This window comes from Oryctolagus cuniculus, chromosome 2, assembly GCF_964237555.1.
Source record: "Oryctolagus cuniculus chromosome 2, mOryCun1.1, whole genome shotgun sequence".
Lineage (NCBI taxonomy): Eukaryota > Metazoa > Chordata > Mammalia > Lagomorpha > Leporidae > Oryctolagus > Oryctolagus cuniculus.
The window spans coordinates 108296975-108314478 of record NC_091433.1 but is presented as its reverse complement, the minus strand read 5'-3'; the positions used below and the strand labels follow the sequence as shown (position 1 = coordinate 108314478).

General features: G+C 47.1%; 1 protein-coding gene across 1 annotated transcript in view; it reads right to left on the bottom strand.

The window, feature by feature from the left end:
• Positions 1 to 6750, bottom strand: part of AFF3 (ALF transcription elongation factor 3) — a 598192-nt gene extending 591442 nt beyond the window's left edge. Inside the window, exon 1 of the mRNA XM_051842640.2 lies at positions 6628 to 6750. The gene's annotated coding sequence lies outside the window, so the exon portion shown is untranslated. The remainder of the gene's footprint in view (positions 1 to 6627) is intronic.
• Between the last annotated feature and the right edge of the window lie 10754 nt (positions 6751 to 17504).

Here is a 17504-nt window from a genome sequence, read left to right as displayed (position 1 = left end):
CTACTCAGGATATATTTCAAAGGACATGCAGACAGGATCTGCTGAGGGATTAGAGATGGGTTGTGAACGAAACGAGGGAGGCATAGTTCCAGGGTGCTGAGCTGACCTGGAAGTAGGAGGGGAGTTGGGGAGCTTTGAGACAACTGCAGTAGACTGGGGCTGGAGCTGGAAAACTGAGCAGTTCCGATTGGATGCGTTAAGACGGTGAAGCTGAACACACATTCGCTAAGCGAGGCAAGCACAAGGTGTCACAGGCAGCTGGGGCTGTCGTCAGGCAAAGAAGTCAGGGCTGGGAGAGGTAAGTTTGAGCATCCTCCGTGTTCCAGTGGCCATACTGGACCAGATCACCTGGTGCGTGAATGTGGCCGAAGAAAGAAGTCAGGTGGCGGGGGGGGGGGGGGGGGCTCTGCCACCTGCAGATGCGGATGAGTTGGGAAAAGACCCAAAGAGGAGACTGAGAAGGAGCTGCCCATGAGATGGGAAGAGCAGCTTGACCATGAGGTTCTGGGAGGCCCGGGAGGGAGGTGTTTCAAGGGGGAAGAGGAGTCGAGTCAGACGAGGACTGCCCATTCTTGATCTTACCGTCCTCATTCTTGATCTTACGGGCTCCAGGAGGGGCTTTTCTCATACTCTAAATTTGCACACGTGTGGGTGTGTGTTTCCACACTTTCTCTTCTCTCTTGTCGATCTGTTTATCCCACTGGGGCTCTGTGACCACTCAAGCTTTGATACTTGGCAAGGCAAGCCCCACATCTCCCCTGTTCTTCCTTTTTCAAAAGTACCTTGGTTATTCTTCTCTAAAATGCATTTGGAATTTTAGATTGGAATTTTATGAAGTCCCCTTCCTCCCCAAATGCATTGGGATTTTAAAAAAAGCTTACATATGAATTCATTTGATGAGATTTAATATCGAGTCTTTTACATGGTATGTATTTCTGTTTATATGTTTTATGTAGGTTTTTCCAATTTTTTTCATATACCTATTGTGTATTTCCTCTTAAGTTCTTTTCTAGATATTTAAATTTTGGTGACTTTTGTGAATGGATCTTTTTCCCCATTGTATTTTCTTCCTGAATTATTTTTCCATAAGCAATCTATTTATATACAAAGAATTTTCTTGTTACTTCTAATGATATTACAGTTGATGCAAATAGATCACAATACCTTGTTATTTTCATGGGCCTGGGGTCTCACAGCTATGGGATTGTACAACTGATGTACAAGATTATCCCGATTTCTGCAGGTAAAAATCATTCCTAGTTTGGAGGGCGAGGTTTAACAGGCCAATCTTTCATGGTGTTTCCCAAAGAACTCCATGATTTCCAGGTGCTCTAGGAATGATTGCAAAATGTCCCAGATCTGCCCAATTCCAACTATTTTTTCCTTTGTTAACCCATGAGTCAGACCATATGTCCTTTGATCTTTGCTTTAGAAAATATTGTCATGGTATTTAGAAACAGGGACAGCCCATGGAAAGTTAGAACATCTGGTAGCCCCTAACTTTCCTCTGAGCATTCTTCCTGGTTATGTGTGCCTGGTGCACACAGGCACATGTGCGCATACACACACACACAGAGTGGTGTCCTGGAGGAACGAGATTTCATTAAAATAATACCATATGTGCTGCTGCTTTGCAACCTGGACTCGGGATCACCCTGAAGCAGCTCATGTGGGCAGCACTGCAGTTGGGCAGCCTGGGCTTGAGCCCTCTATCTAACTATGTGCACCAGGACAGGTCCCTAACTTCTTAGAACCTAACTTCTTAGAACTTCTTTCTCTAATACGTAAAAGGCATCCATGCTGTCTACTCTGTAGGGATATGGGGGGACTCAGCAAATGTCCACAAAATGCCCAGTGTAGAGTAGGAGCTGGGGAAATAGCCCCCGACTATGATGTAGAGGGGATCTCCATAGAACTAATTGCTCAGGTCCTTGCAAAAATACCTTGGCCTCATTTTCCACTCTAGCTTTAGAAGCAAAGCAGCAGAATAAGGACAAAGGGAGTGCTAGAACAGCCACCTCCTAGTCCTTCCAGTTTGTGCACAAACTCCTCTGTATAATAAACCACCCGCCTGCCCTGCCATGGCTGGGTGAAAGGCATTGTGGGCTTTAGCTGTCCCTACCACCCTTCCCATGATCACCCCCGTCTTCCTTTTGGGGAAGCCTCACTGGGCAGAGCTTTGAAAGGTAGGACATGAAGTCCAACAGACAGGTCTGGCTGTTTTCCCGGGACAGCAACGTGGCCTAAATGCATCTCATCACTCTCTTTCTGCTTTCTGGGATTTTAAGTAAGTGGCAGCTCAAAGTGGGGCTAACTGAGGTCGCACCTGTGGCAGGGGTGGCCAGGTTCCCAGTCCTGTGTTTCTCAGGGGTGCTCTCCCTGGTTCTCATCGCCTGGCTTTCAGATCCCGGTTTCCTGCTGTACGTTAGGTCTCGTCAGCGCCCAGTGTTGTTCCAATAACTTGGTTTTTTCTGTAGCACAGCCTGGTTCTGTTTCCCTCCTTCCTAAGAGGCTCACTGTCTGCTATGATCCCCAGAGGAAAATAAGGAAAGAGGGCTCAGTCCTCTTAAAAAGAATTCTCTCTTGAGGCGGTCAACACCCCAAGCTTGGGAGAAAGATGGAATCCGGGGGCTGGCACTGTGGTATAGCCGGTAAAGCCGCCACTTGCAGTGCTGGCATCCCATATGGGCACTGGTTCTAGTCCCAGCTGTTCCACTTGCCATCCAGCTCCCTGCTGTGGCCTGAGAAAGCAGTAGAAAATGGTCCACGTCCTTGGGTCCCTGCACCCACGTGGGAGACCTGGAAGAAGCTCCTGGCTCCTGGCTTCGGGTCAGCCCAGCTCTGGCTGTTGCGGCCAACTAGAGAGTGAACCAGCGGATGGAAGACCTTGCACTCTCACTCTCTCTCACTCTCTCTCTCTCTCTCTGCCTCTGCATCTCTGTAACTCTTTCAATTAAAAGAAATAAATGTTTTTTAAAAGAAAGGAAGAAAGAAAGATGAAATCCTAAAGCATGTCTCTCAATGGGACAAGATGATCAAGCTGAAGTTATACATCTTCACACAGAGCAAGGGCTCAGAATCAAGATGCCTTTCTGTTGGAAAGTTTATTGTGAGTGTGTGTATGTGGTATATGGTGTGTGTGAATGTGTGTGTGAGTGTGTGTATGTGTGTGTGTTGGGGGGAGGGGCATAAGAGGGGTGATGAGTATCAGTGTAGACAACCACGGCCCAAACAGAAACTCTATGTGGTTTAGGAGAACTTAAAATATTTCCATTTTCAGGATGGGTTCAGATCAAGGCTCTGTTTGTTCTTTCCGTCGTTATTACCCATTGTGTCAGCCTTGCTCCTTAGCCCTGAGACGGCTGCCACAAAGCATTTTACTAGTTATCTGATTGTCATCCCACTTAACATGTTCCCTGGGCTGCTGGCTGATGGTAGTTTAAGCAGGATCTAATTGGTAACATATTGTCGACTGAATTAAGTGCCATATGATAGAGATTTAAACCATGGTAATTTTTCCATAAAGAAAAATCTGTCAACAGACTATAGCAGAGGAACAATAATAAATCAAATTGTCATGTTTATTAGTGATTGCAGAAGCCTAGTTGTCTTGTAGTCATTATAACCCCCCATTTTTAGCACAGATAAAAGCTATAAACAGGAATATTTGTGCAAGATGTTTTTAATAGGCTTATATTTGTATACAAACACCTGCTTGTATTTTAATCATGAAGGGAAAACGGTGCTATTTGACTTTAAAAGGAATATGTATCTCAGCTGTTTTCTGAATAAAGGATGATGTGTTTAGGTTTTTGCAAAGCTACGTATGTTTTCAAACACTGAAAATCAAACTCACTAATACTAAAAGGAGGGCCAATAAAATAATAATAATAAAAGAAGGGCCAACAAAAATGAAATCACATCATTTGATTATCAGACTTGCAGAAATTGGAAGAACAGATAGGATGACTGCAGTAAACAATGTGTGTTATACTCATGGTGGTTTGAGTTGTAATCTTCAAAATGTGGAAATAAATGAAGCTTCCGTACTTGGGTATGATTTGGCAAATTATGGAACATCAGTACCAGACAGTGTCAAGAGAGAATCTAAAAGAGCAAGTTAGATCATACTCAGGTCAGGAAGAACCAACACCACTTGTACTTTTCTTCCCTTTTCATTTGCCTTTCCTGAAAACAGCATTCAGCACTCTCCCCTCTGTGAATCAGAACAGTGTTTTATGCACAGAGCCTCGCTGGACCATCATAAAACCCCATGCGCTACGTGGGACAGGTTACGATACCCACTTTACAAATAAAAAAACCAGAGTGTGGAGATAAAAGTGATTCATTGGAGGGGTCCTGCAGCCGCCAACCTCGCGAAACAGGACCTACAGAATAAAGGATGTAGAAGCCAGAGACCAGCATCTGGCTCCCCACCAGACCTTTCACTCTCACTGTGACGCTGAACATGCAGCTTCCCCTCCGTAAGACTCACTTTCTCATCAGTCACATTTCATTGCCACTTAATCTGTATTCTAGACAGGACGCCTGGGGGCTCAGGACACAGGACCCGGAGACAGACCCTCTGCTGCACTCCCAGGCTCTGTGCTCTGAGGCCATCCATATGCCTCTTTCCTCAAATAGGCTCACGACGGCTCAGGTGCACTGACTGAGAGAACGCGTGTAAAACGCTGAGCACGATTCTCGACAGACGGGAAGCACTGAACACATGCTAGGCACTGTCATTTGGATGTCATGGTCATGTGTATCTGCTTTCTAAGTTGCTGTGCACGTGGGCGTCCAAAATGTGCATGCACAGCTTCCTAGAGAGGGCCCTTTCTCTGCCTCCTGCTCACTAACCCTGCAGTGTAAGGACTGTGGCGTCATTGTTTTAGCCTTCAGTGTCTGCAGCTAAACCTATTTTACACACCCCCAACACCCATCTCGCCCAACTTGCCACCATTTCCCTTCAAGTTAACTGCATAAAGGTGAGGTGGTCATCATTGTCATTGTCAATGTCATCATCATCACAGCTGCTAATACTTACTAAGCCCATTTGAAGTACCAGGCACTCTTCTAAGCACTTTGCATGGAGTAGCAGGTTTAACCCTTACTTAAGAGATAGGGATTATTATTGCATCCATTGGGAGGTCCAGGAACTCGCCCAAAGCCATCCTGTTTGAGTAGGGATTTGAACCCTGAAGTCTAGGAAGTGCATAAACATTCCCACTTTCTAATTGCACTTTAAATAAAAGTATGCATGACACAACTAAACACAAAGCGTGGAGCAAGGGAACAGCAGTGGGCAGCGACAAAAGCAAAAGCCCAACACTGTGGGGTGTCAAAATCACTTCTACTGCGGCGATTCCACGTCAGCAAACTCAAAGTAAGAACAAAGTGCTCCTACAGTCAGAACTCATCTCCATTCTCATCCAAGGAGCAAGCGCTTTAGATCAAAGCAGAGACAATAACTTTTTCTTTCTTTCTTTCTTTTTTCCAGTTTGAGCAACACACTCAGTGAGTTTTTTGCCACTTTATTCCTGGTACATTTGGGGCTTTTAGCTCTTCTTATGCAATAGCAGGTCCCAGGTTACCTGAACCATCTCAGACTAAAGGGATTGCTCCCCTCTTTGACTAAAAAGGATTATGAAATGCATATCCAAACATGATTTCACTTTTATATTGGTGAAGACTTGAATAGCAAGGAAATCACATATCAGAAAGAAGAATTCCTTGTCATATTACTAGTTCTCTCTGATTTCAAAGACTAGGTACTCCACGCTATTTGGTGTTAGAGGATATGCATGTTGATGAGTATATAAGGCACTGGGTATAAATACATGATGTGTGTGCGCATACAAGGGGACTTCAAAAAAGTTCACAGAAAAGTAGAATTAAAAGATAATTTAATTCTGTACAAACATATTGCAACCCATGCATGGTTTCTTTCATAATACACATTTTCCCTGAACTTTTTTAAGAATTCCTCATATGCATGGGGTTCAAGATCTTTTTTTTGGACCAAAATAGCCATCGTGTAATTCCACTTTCCACAGAGGTTTTGAAGTACTCTCATATGCACATATATTCCTGTGTACAGACACACATACAAATGCGTGGATCAGAGACAGCCCCCGACAGTGAGGAAAGCTCTCGCATTCTGCATTATTTCTGCAGGAGTCACAGCGGCCTAAGGCAGGACCCACCATGGTGTCTCCCCTCCCTGTGTTCAGGCCTCTGCGAGTTCGCTCACTCCCCAGGGCCATTCACCGGGCTCCAGCCTGTGCTGCACTGAGGCATCACCCATGGCCTACATGAAGCCCAGACACACTCTTCCCAAGGCCTAGGTGCCCGGCCGGCAACCTAGGTGTACTGGGCATGTTCTGTGCCTTCTGTGCTTGCCACACACACACGCATCCTGGGGCCTGCTTTGCTCACTTGCTACCTCTGCCTTCTCGGTCCTTCTAGCAGCGTGCCCAGGGCTGGATGATCTCAGTGGGGGAATGAAGAATGTTCCCTGAGGAGCAGGTGCCCAGCCATTCCGCGTCCTACCCTGCAGAGTACAGAGTCACTTCCCTTCCACCCAAGGCAGCCTGAGGGCCCTACCGTGCCCCAGCTTGATCTTACCTCTCTACTTGCACGCGACTCTTCTTTCTCTGCCAAGGAAGTCACCCAGCTTCTTTCTTCTGAGGCTGAGAGTGGGGCTCCGGGCTCACTGGCAGGCTTTCTGAATGACACTTTCTGTACAAACAGGAAGAGTGTGTGTGGTCACCACCCAAGTGTGCAGGTGTTCATAGAGGATGTGAAAGTGTGGAGGCGAGTAGCAAAACCAGACACCCAACCGGCCTCTTCACACTCGCTGCAGTGCATGGTCTACCAGAAGGCTGGGAACGGGAGCCTGGGGTGACCACTGACAAAAACCAGAAGAAAGTAGGCAGGCTTTAGCGGACAAGGCAGAAGGCCTCCGTGCCCTGCTGCTCTGTAACCTTATATAGACTTCTTTTTTTTTTAACTTTTATTTAGTAGATATAAATTTCCAAATATAGACTTCTTAAAAGCGTCCCAGCAACATGTCAGAGTCCCTTAAATATGTTCTGATCATCAGGTATGCTGATTTCAATAGGCCACTCATCTTGTCCGAAGCCCAAGAGACATGGGCCAACAGCTCAGCTTGTCTCGACATTTTAATAAGTCTTCTAGAGCTCTCTAGGACAAGGGTACATTGGTGAATGAGGAAAGGCACTAGTCAAGTAATCAGATGCCCCCAGGGCTGTCTAGTTGAATGGTCTCCGTCATTGGTTCACCCACAGCCACTGGGCTTCCTACCCATACACTTCCTTTCTGCTCATTCACCTCTGCAAGTAATTTTGCTCATGAGAGCAGGGAGTTTAGACAATGGACACCTTTTCAGTTCCTGTCTTATTTAGCCTCTACAGCGGTTGACATCAGTGACTGGTTCTTCTGGAAATTTCCCCTACCCCATTGAATCCACATTCCTCTGCTTCTTGTCAAGTGAGCTCTCATTGCTTCCATTGTTGAACCAATGTCTTAGATTTGTCCTTCCCCGGGCTCCATTCTCAGACTACTGGTTCCTATTCTCCACGGGTGGCCTCTGCCACTTTGTGCGTGCTACTTGCCAAGCCCACGTTCACGTATTCACAAGCTTGCTGGGCTGGTGGGCTGTCATCCAGGCAATGAAGCCCTGGTCTGTCCAGAAGCCACCCCGTCCCTACTCATGCACCACGAATCCCTCCCTCCCTTGTTTCCTACTTTGTCCTTGGCGTCTACTCTCCTCCTGAGCTGACCTTCTGCCTCCTGCTAATTGGCTTCTTCAGGTCGGACTCTCTGTTGTGCTCTTCTGAGCAGTGTTGTCTGTATAATCACACCAGACTCACTTCTGGACATGTCTGGAAACTTCCCCACCCGATCTGATCCCAACTACCGAGATATTATCCCCGTATTTGACCACATCAGGTCCCTGGTAAAGGGAAAACTTTTCTTTCTCCATATCCAAATCGGAATTGGGCAGTCTTGTGGCATTTTTCCCTTCCTCAAATACTCTTTAACCTTCACTCCCTGAGCTCTGTCAATTCTGCCTCTTAAACCACTCCAGTCTTTTTCCCGTGTCCCGACCCCGTCGCTGAGCCCTCACTCCAGGGATCCCCACTGCTGACCTAATCTCCGAAGGGGCATGTGTAATGTGTCAATTCAGGTGTCTATTGCTTGAGAAGAATCAGCATCTGCTGAGAATATGTTGCAAAGATTTTTTTTCACTGAATAAAGTACAAAATAGAAAACGTGGAGACGTGTCAACGCCTAACTCATCTCTCCCATGTCAGAGCACGAGGGGACTTCAAAAAGTTTCTGGAAAAAGTGAAATGCAAAGACAAGTTTATTTGGGTGCAACTTTTGAAATTCATACATGGTTTTTGCATAATGTGTATTTTCTATGGATTCCTCGAAGGCCTGTCATATTTTCCAAGCTGCCTTCATTTTCTTTATTAAAGATGCAAAAATGATGCCAACCCACTTCCTTCACCCCACTCCCAATCCTAAAACTGCAGGGAGATCCCAAACCGAATGCAATGGCTTCTGCTCTCTCCCCAGAGACTTCTCCTGCCACCCTCACCGCCCAGCAGTACCACACCACTGGGGTTCTTGCATATCCAGGCTGCTTTGGGTCACTGTTTGCGTGTGCTGTCTCTTCTCTCTGGACACCCTTGCTTCTGTTGCCTTCCTGACAAATCCCTTTGGATGCTAACGGCCCTTCCTGAAACCATTTGCCACTGTGCTGGAAGGTACTGGAATGAGCTTGGAAGAAGAGCAGGGGTTCTGTCATCCAGGAGACCTGGCTGTGAGTCCTGCCTCCACCATTTACCAGCAGGGGTACCTTGGGGACGTTGGTTCCAGCATCCCCATTTCTACAGTACCCCCCTGCTGTGGTGGTTTGTCCCCCAGAGGTTCGTGTACTGGAAGCTTGGGTCCCAAGGTTCCTGAGAGGCTGGACCTTTAAGAGTGGGAGGCAAGTAGGTCATGGACCCTACCCTCTGAAGCCATGAATGCGCTCCTTGCAGGAGGGGGTTAGGTCTCGAGGGACTGTTTTGGTTACTTCAGGAGCCTGTCATAAAGCCAGCCTCACTTTCCCAGGCTGCCTTGCTTGCTTCCTCTCTCAGCATCTTTTCTCTCTCTACCACCATGTGCTGCCATCCACCACAAGGCCCGCATCAGAAGCCAATGCTGGTTCCATGCTCTTGGCCCTCCAAACTGTGAGCTACATCAGCCTCTTTCCTTTATCAGGTACCCAGCATCAGGCATGTTGTTACAGCCACAGCAACGGGGCTCAGGCACACCTCGTAGAATGACTGCAGAAATCAAGAGGTGTGCTCTATGTGCAGCACGTGGGGATGACCATGATGGCTGCTCTGGTTGTTTATCTTACTGTTCTGTGAACCTATTGGCAGATTCGCAAGTGTCCTACCAAGGAGAGCTACTACCCATAAGGTGGAATCTTTTCTTTTCTTTTCTTTTTTAAATTTAGTTGATAGAGTTAGACAGAGAGAGAGAGAGAGAGAGAGAGAGAGAGGGAGAGAGAGAGAGAAAGGTCTTCCTTCCGTTGGTTCACCCCCCAAAAGGCTGCCACTGCCAGCGCTGCGCCGATCCGAAGCCAGGAGCCAGGTGCTTCCTCCTGGTCTCCCATGCGGGTGCAGGGCCCAAGCACTTGGGCCATCCTCCACTGCACTCCCGGGCTACAGCAGAGAGCTGGCCTGGAAGAGGAGCAACCGGGACTAGAACCCATATGGGATGCCAGTGCCGCAGGCGGATTAGCCAAATGAGCCACGGTGCCCACCCCTCTTTCTTTCTTTTTCTGTTTTTTTTTCTTTTTTAATGCAGTCAATAATTCAGTGTTCAGTTGCAGCAGAAATTCGTAGAGTGCATTTTCTGCCAGCTGTTCCTGCCTAGGCCTCTGCAAACCTCCCCAGCCATGCCTCCCCGCCGCTTTGCCTCACTCACCGCCTCCCCAACACCCCCCTCAGCAGCAGCCCAGCACGGGCAGGTGCAGAGCATGCTGGGTGCATCCTGCCACTACGCTTCTGTGCAAGGTCTCTGCTTTCCCCGCGCTGTCCAGGAGGACTCCAGGGAGCCTGCTCAGGCTCTTCAGGGTGCACATTCCCACCTGCGCCATCAGCGGCTCTGTCCTGGGCAAACGCGGGGCGAGGTGAAGGCAGACAAGGAACGTGAGCAGCAACAGGTCCCTGGAGGCAGGGCTAGTCACAGGATTCACTCATTCAAATTTATTTCCAGCCCCTGGCAGAGTATCTGCCCGATATTTAATAAATGTACTTCCTCTGCCACAACACGCACCGCACTTAATTACAGTCAATCACATACTCCTGCCTCCTCTACCTGGGACTGGAGGCTACCGTACGTCTTCATCTACTGTTTAGTCCTGTGACAACAGAAATACAAGAGACTTCAAAAAGTTCGTGGAAAATGGAATTCAAAGAAATGTTTATTTTGGTGTAAATTTTTTTTTTTTGCCATCCATGCATGTGAAGGGTCTCCTACATGGTCCATGATAGATGCTTAGAATGTTCACAGTTTCTAACGACAAAACTATGCATGGATTTCAAAAATTTTTCTGAGCCCAAATAAATGTATCTTTTAATTTCCCATCTCCATAAACTTTTTGAAGAATTCTCATAGATGAGGTTTGTTGAAACTTCCCATGCATAAAGAAACACTTTGCGGGTTGGTGCCGCAGCTCAATAGGCTAATCCTCTGCCTGCGGTGCCAGCACACGGGGTTCTAGTCCCGGTTGGGGTGCCGGATTCTGTCCCGGTTGCCCCTCTTCCAGGCCAGCTCTCTGCTGTGGCCCGGGAGTGCAGTGGAGGATGGCCCAAGTCCTTGGGCCCTGCACCCGCATGGGAGACCAGGAGAAGCACCTGGCTCCTGGCTTCAGATCAGTGCAGTGCGCCGGCCATAGTGTGCCGGCCGCGGCGGCCATTGGAGGGTGAACCAACAGTAAAGGAAGACCTTCCTCTCTGTCTCTGTCTCTCTCTCACTGTCCACTCTGCCTGTCAAAAAAAAATACTTTGTGGCATTATTTCATCCTCATGAAAACCTCGTGAGAGAGATCCTATTCCCATCTTCATTGTGCTGACAACAAACGTGAGGCACTGAAGTTCAAGAAATTTTCCACGGTCAGATAATTAATAATAGATAATTAATAATAATCTAGGGTTCAAATACAGGCATTGCTGTCTCTAAATGTATAGACTCTCTCTGTCTCTCTCACACACATTTTATTTACTTACGCTGCGTGTGCCAGTATATGTAAAGACAGGTATACACATTGTGTTTATATTTCTATGTAAATCTATACGCATAATGTTTATTCCTGGCATGACTGTCTCACATGAAATTTTCATTAGATTTCTCAGCCTTCCTATAAACAACCCAAAACAGACACACGTATATAAAGTAATTTTACCCCACATTTTACTAGCGTATAAATCAAACCAAGGCAGAGAGTAGGAAGAGGCTGAGTCCAACAACTCGTCTCTGTTAGAATCAAAGACCGCAATTGTTTTAATTCACAAGAAAGGAAACCAACAAAAATGAAAGAGCAGGTCGCCCTTGTTCAGTCTGTAAGGAACACGGCGGGAACGGGGAACGGGCTCTGCAGGGCTCTGCAGGGGCAGCAGCCCCCGCATGTATAAGGAAATGTGCATGACTGGCACAGGACGCAAGGAATGCAGCAGTGACATCAAAAGGAACAAATAGGGCAGCTAGGCTGGGAACATAATTACAGAGACACTCAATCTGCCTGTAGCATTTACCAGAGTCAGTTGCATACAAGAAAATTTGCATACAAATAAGATAGCGAAAGCCCAGGAACAAGATGGCGATAAGACCTCACACGTGTTCTGAGAACACATTGTCGCATGTCACTGGGCCAAACACCCAGAAAACGTGACACTGACACCCCACAGGTTTAGCTGCATGACCAAAATTAGTCTCCAATGGCATACTGAACTTTAAACAGGTTTTCAATTCAGAACGTTAACTCTTAAATTTTGTGCGTGTGTCTGTCTTGGTATTTTCGTATTTGCAGTATTACTTTAGGAACTAATGTTTTTAAATAAATGCTAAATTGCCATTGTTCTCATTCTGCTGTGACAGGCTGTGTGAGATCCCTAGACAAGACTTTTTAAGAACAACTTCTTCAGATGCTTCGTGGTTCCCGATGACTAAAATTTTGTTTCTACAAATAGGCAAGAAAAATGTAAACTTTTATAAATCACCGAGTAAAACTTCACAAGAGATAGAATCACGCTTGAGGACTCTAACGGCCTTCCTTTGCTGCTACTGAGAAATGCATTATTGAAATAAAAAAAATGCAAAATGGGAAATGGGTTTTATATCAAACTCAGCTTTCTATTAATGCTTTTCAGGAGTGAGGAAGCTCTCCCTTGCAGTCTGCCTACACTGCAAGAGTTGTTCTACTGGTAGCAAAGAAAGGCACATCAGCCACACAGAGACAGATGTTTCCCAAATACGTCATCATGCAGATTTAGGGCTGAGACCCAGACGTGACCCTGTTAGGTCCCCGCGGACACCCAGCCTCACCCTTGCTGCGTGACGCGCTCCTCGGGGACCCCTCCCCACCAAGGGAACTTGCCAGCTGCATGACAGGCAGCCGTACTTTGCTCTTTGGGTGGCTGTTGAGTCCAAAGCCCAGGTTGAACACACCCCTTCCTGGCCCGTGCTTGCTACCTTATGGTACAGTCGAGAGCTCCTTGTATTCTCTCTCTCTGGTGTCAGGGACTGCAGGCCATGTGGTCAAGTTCCTGTTTCTGAGGAGTCCAGAAAAAGCTGTGCAAGGCTGGAGTTCCCTAAGCTCTGCAGAGGACCTAAAGGTTCCCGTGATCCCATGGCACGCGCCAGCCTGTTGGCTGGGCAGCTCTGCTCAAATGTCTAAAGCCATGAATTGGCTATGATTTTCAAACTCAGTATTGTGTTAGTGGACCCTTCCATTTGGCATTTATTAATTACTTCCTGTCTTCAAATTTTGGCTTTATGCATTTTGATGCTATATTGAGGGGGTACGTACATATTTGTGTCAACTTTAATTGTGTCACTGACCATACTTTTAACCATTTTTTTAATTAATTAATTTTTTTTGACAGGCAGAGTGGACAGTGAGAGAGAGAGACAGAGAGAAAGGTCTTCCTTTTGCCGTTGGTTCACGCATCCCGCTGATCCGAAACCAGGAGCCAGGTGCTTCTCCTGGTCTCCCATGCGGGTGCAGGGCCCAAGCACTTGGGCCATCCTCCACTGCACTCCCTGGCCACAGCAGAGAGCTGGCCTGGAAGAGGGGCAACCGGGACAGAATCCGGCGCCCCGACCGGGACTAGAACCCGGTGTGCTGGTGCAGCAGTCGGAGGATTAGCCTATTGAGCTGCGGAGCCAGCCACCTTTAACCAATTTAAACGAATTCATTTTTCATTGTAATTATAACGCATTTTAAATCAAATTTGACCTTATGGCATAGAAATGCTCCTTTAGCATTTTCCTAAGAGTCTTGATTCTTTTCATTTTAATATTTGTCATCTTAATTTATATGCTAGGAGCCCAGAGAGTGAGTTAGAGTTTATGTTTTACATAGTATTTGTATTTCAGGGAAGGAATTTCTCCCATTTGCTTTATTGTCCCAGTTAATTTACTTAACTTTTCTCTTGCTATTTTTTCAGGCTTCTCCCTGATGTGGTTGACACATTTCTTCTTTTTATATTTCTATATGAATTATGCATTTCTTTCTTTGAAATGTAGCGATCTGTGTTTTGGTTCTCTTTAGTCTTTTTAATCTTTTTGAAACTGGTAAAAATGTAAGCACTATTTACCGGTTGGAATTTGGTAAAATGGATACTCTAGTTACCAGTGTACACATTAAGAACTACTAACAGCACAATAATTCGAGTAATTCTGGTAAAAGTTAGCAATAACTGAATGTTGCCCTGTGCTAAACCTGGGCAAAGTTTCAAAGACATGCCTCAGTGATCGGGGGTTTCCAAGGCCAAAGGGGCATTCAGGGGATGGGCTGGAACCTGATTCTAGAAGCCAACCCCAATAATGCAATCTGGTAAGAGATAAAAACTCCCCTCTCCCATGCCGGCTCTGTTGCTCCCACAGGGAAGGAGAAAGGTCCCAGTAGTCAAGGATAATTGGTCTTGGAGGAAGGCGACTGAGAGTGGCATCAACATTTGACATTTGACAGGAGAATTGTTTAATTACAACTTTCTCTTTAAAAAATAGAGCGGTGGTAGGAGTTTGGACAGCAGTAAGAAGCGGCTTGGGTTGCATTGCTTTGATCTGCTCTTGGTTCCAGCTTCCTGCTGATGTGGATCCTGGGAGGCAGCAGGTGAGGGCTCAAGTACTTGAGTCCCTGCCACCCACCTGGGAGACCTGGACTGAGTTCCCAGCTCTTTCCTTCTGCCTGACCCAGTCCTGCCTGTTGTGGGTATTTGGGAAGCTAACCAGTGGATGGGAGATCTCTTTCTCTCTCTCTCTCTCTCTCTCTCCCTCTCTCTCTCTCCCCTTCTCTCTCTTTCAAATGAATCCAAATAAAATTTTAAAAATTGAGTAAAAATCATGCAAGTGAACTTATCTTACATTTATTAAAATGTAATTCTGTGCTAAAGCTTAAGATAGAAAACAGAACAAACAGTACCATTTGTGTGACTTTGGGGTACAATATTCCTGAACAAAGACTAGGATAACTCATCATAAAGGACGTCCTTTATACAGGGCTTCATGTCACAAGCATCAAGTGTCTCTTTTATGTAAAATAAAAAAAGACACAATGGAGTCATGTGTTTCCCTGGTGCCTCGCTTAATCCTTCAACATTAAAGTCGCTCTTGCTTTTCCAGGGTCAGTGTTGCTTTCCTCTTTGATTTTTACCCGTAGCGTGTGATCTGGATTTAAATGTTTTATTTTTATTTTCATCACTTGAAAGGCAGAGAGAGAGAGAAGTCTTTCACCCATGGGTTCACTCCCCAAATGCCTGCAACAGCCAAGACCTGGCCAGGCTGAAGCCAGGAGAAGGGTCCCCAGCCAAGTCCTCTAGGTGGGTAGAAGTGGCCTGAGCACTCCAGCTGCCATCTGCCACCTTCCAGGATGCACTAGCAGGAAGCTGGATCAGAAGAGAGAAGCCAGGACTTGAATCGCCATTCCCTGACACAGGAGGCGGGCACACCACCAAACAACGGCTTAACGCGCTGCACTCTGGCACTGCGCCGTACACGAGATGTGAACCAGTCTCCATCATCAGTTTATTGTGCTTCATGGATCCCCCCCCCAAATGTCTCTTGCAGGATGTGTATTGTACTCTGCAGTGGGCTTGCACTGCCTAGCCGTGGGACTGCACCTCCTTGCACGGCTCAGATAGGGAGGAAGGCTCGTGGTGCGCCAGCGCCATTTCTCTGCAGGAAACAGATGGCATGCTCACGCAGACTGCATAATTGAGGAGGGTTTATTAAGAAGCCTTGAAACATGTTGGACAGGGTTAGGGAAAACCAGCAAAGGATGCTGAAGTCTATCTGGGTTAGCAACAGCAGGAAGCCATCACCAGCCACTGCCCATCCCCCATCCCCACCTGTGACCCACAAAGCTACAGCCAGTGGGGGGACGGCTGCCTCCAGGAGCTGTGTCTTGGGTACAGACACAACTCATTCACAGCAGCCCATCTGAGAGGGAGCTAGGAGAGCAATTACCCTGATTTGCCTCTCATCCAGTCTTCTGATCTCCTGCCAGCGACTCCCCTTGGCCAAATCCAAATGGAATCCAGAGAGCAAGGGAGCCTCCTTGATTCATCTCCAAAGCTCAGCCTCCCAGGACACAAAGCAGGGAGGGAAGGGAGACATCCAATCTGGAGGGGCAAAGCAAAATATTTCTATGACTAAATTTTTTATAAAAATATAGATATTTCTTTGAGGGGCAGAGAGAGACAGCAAGAGCTCCTCTCTACTGGTTTATGCCCCCAAAATGCTCACAATGGCAGGGCTGGGCCAGGGCTGACGCTGGGAAGGGAGAACCCGACCCAGGTCTCCCACGCGGGTGGCAGGGACCAGCCTCTGTAAAGTCCTCATCACGGCCTCCACGGTTCTGCATTAGCAGGAGGCTGGAGTCAAGAGCCAGAGGCAGACATCAAATCCAGCCACTCCGATATGGGATGTGGGTGGCAACCACCATGCCAACTGCCAACCATGAACAGGGAAAAATTTAATAGGTGCTCCATCCATCATGGATTTTCTAGCTATACAACCTGCCTTTCTCCATGTCCTCATCACAGCCATTTGGATAACGAGTTCTCGGACCTCCTACATTGCTCTTCTAAAGGAATACAGAGGAAAGTGTCCCTTCTACTTTGAAGAGAGACTAAGCAGTAAACTGACTTCTGTGTTTGGGGGCATATCTGTGTGTGTGTGTGTGTGTGTGTGTGTATTTTAATATATATGGGATCATAAAGAGATTAAGTAGGGAGTCACTCATACATTTAGTGGGCTAAGAGAAAAATCAACTTCTGATGCCTTTTTAAAGTCTATTAGAAGGTCTGACACGAGTGTCATCTAGAACAGATTACAATGTATCTGGTTCTATCCTTTCAGGATAATTTCCCTGTCTTTGAACATTTTGATGATAATTAACAGAGGTCAGATGTGGGCAAAAGCAGCAGACACATCATACTGATAAAAAGCTTCATCCAGGCTACACTTGGAAAGAAAAGCACCCTTGGGCGCAGCTGGTGGGCCATTCACTTGTTTTCAAGAGTAGCCCATCAGGGCCGGTGCCGCAGCTCACTAGGCTAATCCTCCACCTAGCGGCGCCGGCACACCGGGTTCTAGTCCCGGTCAGGGCGCCGATTCTGTCCCGGTTGCCCCTCTTCCAGGCCAGCTCTCTGCTGTGGCCAGGGAGTGCAGTGGAGGATGGCCCAAGTGCTTGGGCCCTGCACCCCATGGGAGACCAGGAGAAGTACCTGGCTCCTGCCATCGGATCTGCGTGGTACACCGGCCGTGGTGGCCATTGGAGGGTGAACCAACGTCAAAGGAAGACCTTTCTCTCTGTCTCTCTCTCTCTCTCACTGTCCACTCTGCCTGTAAAAAAAAAAGTAGCTCATCAGTACCTGCCCAACCAGGAAAGAGACCACTGGCGAGCGGAAAGGATTCTTTTAAGTTTGACACCTCTTCAGGTAACAGTCTTGGAGATATCTGCCAGCCTGCCCAGGTCCCACCACTCAAGGCTTTCACGTGGCCTCTGCCTCTCCTCTGCAGAGTCTCACTGTTGCCTCTGTTTGCTGTCTTGGAGCCAGGCCCCAGCACATCTTCACCATTCCAAGCCATAAGTCTCAGCTTGAGTTCCCCCACAAGTAGACTCTGAGACCAGAGTTCTCTGCAAAGAACTTCTCTGGGAACTGAAGGAAATACCAGCAGGGAAGTTCGGAGAG